Below are 4,119 nucleotides of genomic sequence, written 5' to 3' on the forward strand. Positions count from 1 at the left end.
ATGCCTCCTGCTTGCTTGGACAGAGAGAGAAGCGTGGGTGGGCAGGCATGCACCCACTCTGACCTGTGTGGCTAGAATGCAGGGAGTAGGAGTCACCTCCGCTGCTCCGCCCACTCTTGCCTCTGGCCCCACCCACCACTGGCAGGTGACTTCCGGAAGACATGCTAAGACTGAACATGGCATGTTGGAGTGAAAATTCTCTCCTTTCATTCTTTCCGCTTCTCAACCATTTGCAGGTCCTTCCCAGGTGTTGCAGAGACCCCCACCCATAAATTCACCCCCTCCCCTACCTCATTTATAAGCTGCTGCTCTCCCAACAAATTTAACCCAAATTACTAGATCTGGCCATTCCCTTCCCTTCTCACCGGTATCCTCCTCCTGCTGCTGCGGCTGCTCTTTCTGAGGCTGTTTCCTCCACAAGACTCTTATGTGTTCAATCACGTGCAGCTTCTACTTGGGTCGAGGGAGATTTTTTAGGCATTAGTCCAACCAGGGTTTAGAGGGTGCTCCTCAGTCCACTTCTATTACCTCAAAGGGCAGCTGCGCCATCAGCACAGCCCATTTCTGTCCACCCAGTCCCACAGGGAAATGGGGCTGGAACTTAACCCTGCCTCCTTGCCTGGATGCCTTGTCCCCCAAATCCAGGGGGCAGGAGAGTGGGGCTGGGCTTATTGAGCTGTGAGAGAAAAGCATGCACTCGGGAGGGGATGGTGGACACTGGCACTGGGAAGCAATGGCAAGTGGCAAGGAAGGGGCAATGCTGCGTCCTCAAGGGCTACCCCCAACCTCTGGAGAACTCTCCCCAGCCACCCCTTGTAGGCTGGCTCCATCTCAATCACCTTCACTCCTGTACTCCTGTACAAAGGGATTTCCAATTATGCTAAAGTAAAGGTAAAGGTACCCCTGCCCGTATGGACCAGTCTTGCCAGACTCTAGGGTTGTGCGCTCATCTCACTCTAGAGGCCGGGAGCCGGCGCTGTCCGCAGACACTTCCGGGTCACGTGGCCAGCGTGACGAAGCTGCTCTGGCGCACCGGCACCAGAGCAGCACACGGAATGCTGTTTACCTTCCCGCTAGAAAGCGGTACCTATTTATCTACTTGCACTTAATTGTGCTTTCGAACTGCTAGGTGGGCAGGAGCTGGGACCAAACGACGGGAGCTCACCCCGCCGCGGGGATTCGAACTGCTGACCATGCGATCGGCAAGTCTAGGTGCTGACGTTTTACCCACAGCACCACCTGCGTCCCATAATTATGCTAAAATAGGTCCCCAATTCCTCAGTTTGGCACAAAGTTACACAAGCAGTTTGCCAACCCCAAAACAGGTTTGGGGCCAACCTGTTGAGTACACAGCCCTCCATCTCTCATTGTTTTGGGGTGGGGGGTGCAAGAGACCCTCAGGGAAGCTGCTCAAAGAAGATGGGAAGCCCCAATAGAAAAGCTCCTTTCTCCTTCCAGGTCTTGAACTGGGGAGTTGGGGGGAAAGCGCTGGCAGGGACTTTCCCACCCCAAATCTTCCTTTGCAGGAAGGGAAGGCTGCTGCTGCAGTTGCAAAGGGTGGAGCTTCCAGGAGGGACTGAGGCCCAGTCAGGGCTGCATCCAGCGCCCAACCCTTGGGCGCCCTCTTGTGCCTAAAAGAGGGCCAGGCATTAACTCAGCAGTGGAAGAGTCCAGCCTGAGGCCCTTGCTTGCCCCCATATCCCTTTCAGGGGAGCAAGTGAAGGTGCCACACTGGAAGCCCCAGTCCTTCCACTGACTTCTGCTCAGGCCCTTGTTGCAGCACCCAATGCAAGAAGAGCCTGCTTGATCAGGCCAGTGGCCCATCTAGTCCAGCATCCCTCTTCTCCCAGTGGTCAACCAATGCCTGTGGTAAACCTGCAAGCAGGAGCCAAGCACCAGAGTATTCTCCCCTCCTGTGGTTTCCAGCAACTGGTATTCAGAAGCATTGCTGCCTCTGATGGTGGAGTCAGGGCGCAGCCATCTTGGCTAGTAGCCTTCTCCTCCGTGAGGTTGTCCAATCCTCTTTTAAAGCCATCCAGGTCAGTGGTCACCCCTTCCTCCTGTGGGAGAGAGTTCCACAGTTTACCTATGTGCTGCATAAAGATTCTTTTATCTGTCCTGAATCCTCCACAGCTTTTGGCTTCGAATGTGTTATGGGAGAGGGAGATAAACTTTCCCCTATCCACTTCCTCCATACCACACATTTTATAATCTTCTATCATATCACCTCTTAAATAATTTCTTGCCACGCCAGCAGTGACAGGGGGCGGGGCTGGGCTTCGGCAACTGACCTAGCCCTGGCAGCAGGCCTCCAAATTGCCATCACTTGCAGGATACACCTCAGCAGTGCCCTTTGTACCAGATCACTGCAGAGGATCCTCCGGGGCTCAGAGAACATGGAGAGGGCCTGCACCTGATTGGCTGGAAACCCCAAGTTCAAGCACGGGGTGGGGGGAGATACACCAGGTGTTAGAGTTGCACCCAATACAGTCATACCTCAGGTTACAGCCGCTTCAGGTAGCGTTTTTTTGGGTTGCGGACTGCCGAAACCTGGAAGTACTGGAACGGGTTACTGCGTTCGCGCATGTGCAGAAGCGCTAAATCGTGCTTCGCGCATGCGCAGAAGCACAACCCGCAGCGTTCACACCATGTTTGAATGTGCATCCCGTACGGATCATGTTTGCAACCCGAGCATCCACTGTACCCTGAAGCAGGTGACACCAGGTGAGAGGAACAAATTAATAGTCAGACTGATTCTACGTGGCAGCTGCGTGCAAAAGAGGGAGCATTCAGCCTAGCATAGGGGTGCTGTTGGTTTTAGACTGGGGTCTACCCACCTCCCTGAGCCAGAGCACTCTCTGAACTAGTCATCCTTTTGGGTTAGCCTACCTCACAGGGCTGGTGCAGGAGATGTCCCGCCTCACGAGCTCGCTGCAATGTGAGCCAACCAAAGTGTTACCGAGGCAGAGTTGGGTTAACGGTGCCTTGTTGGACTGGAAACTCTATCTCACTTTACCTTCACCCCTGCTGTGAAGGTTCCTGGATTTTCTTTGCCAGGCCATTTTTCACAGTGAAGGTAAAGATACCCCTGACCGTTAGGTTCAGTCGCAGACGACACTGGGTTGAGGCGCTCATCTTGCTCTATAGTCCGAGGGAGCCGGCGTTTGTTTGCAGACAGCTTCCGGGTCATGTGGCCAGCATGACCAAGCCGCTTCTGGCGAAACCAGAGCAGCGCACGGAAACACTGTTTCACCGTAGGGCTGCCTAAATGTCTGTGTGTAGATGGTTGGCATGGGAAATACAAAACTACTACTGCAGCCCTCCTCGGACTCTGTGGAGTCAGAAGCGGGCGGCAAGGGAGAGATCTGAGAGTGTCTTCCCCTTCCCCAGTTGAGTACCAGCTTGTGCCCTCTTGGGTTTCGCTTCCTCAATGGTGCATTGGTGCCTCAGAGGAATTTTGAGTGTGTTAGATAAGACAGACCAGTGGAATTCTCTCCCAGGTGAGGCCCAACACACTCCTAAGTAGAAGAGTTTTAACTACCACAAGCACCCATACCACCAGGGCAGATAGGACATACCTGACTGCCAGTGATAACACAGGTGTAGAACATTGGTGTTTGAAAAACGAGTTACACAAACAACTCAAGGGATGCTCCTCAGGCAGTGGGGAGAAGCCCTTCGCTCTGGCTCACTGCAAGGCTTGCTTATTTGAGACACATTATATTCTGTCTCTTTGGACAACTCAGATTTTGTACCCAAATTGCAGGCCTTGCATAAGTTACACAAAGTGATCCTATGTGCTCAACCTCCCCATGTGCAATTCGTTCTAACCTGTGGTCTCATGTGCAGCCTTCCTTCCCTCCAGCTTCCAAGATTTCTGCAGATATTGCCTACCTCATTCCAAGCACATCTTCAGACGCATGAGAACTAGCAGTTTCTCTAAAAATGTTTAAAAGCTAGCAAAATCTCTTGAAACAGAGTTCTGTTTTCACATGCTTCTCTCTCTCTCTCTCTCTCTCTCTCTCTCTCTCTCTCTCTCTCTCTCACACACACACACACACACACACACACAGAGCTAGGCTCCAGACAAGTCGCCAGGACCTTCCAACACAATACAGA

The sequence above is a fragment of the Podarcis cretensis genome (assembly GCF_951804945.1).
Source record: "Podarcis cretensis genome assembly, chromosome: 8".
NCBI classification, from domain to species: Eukaryota; Metazoa; Chordata; class Lepidosauria; order Squamata; family Lacertidae; genus Podarcis; species Podarcis cretensis.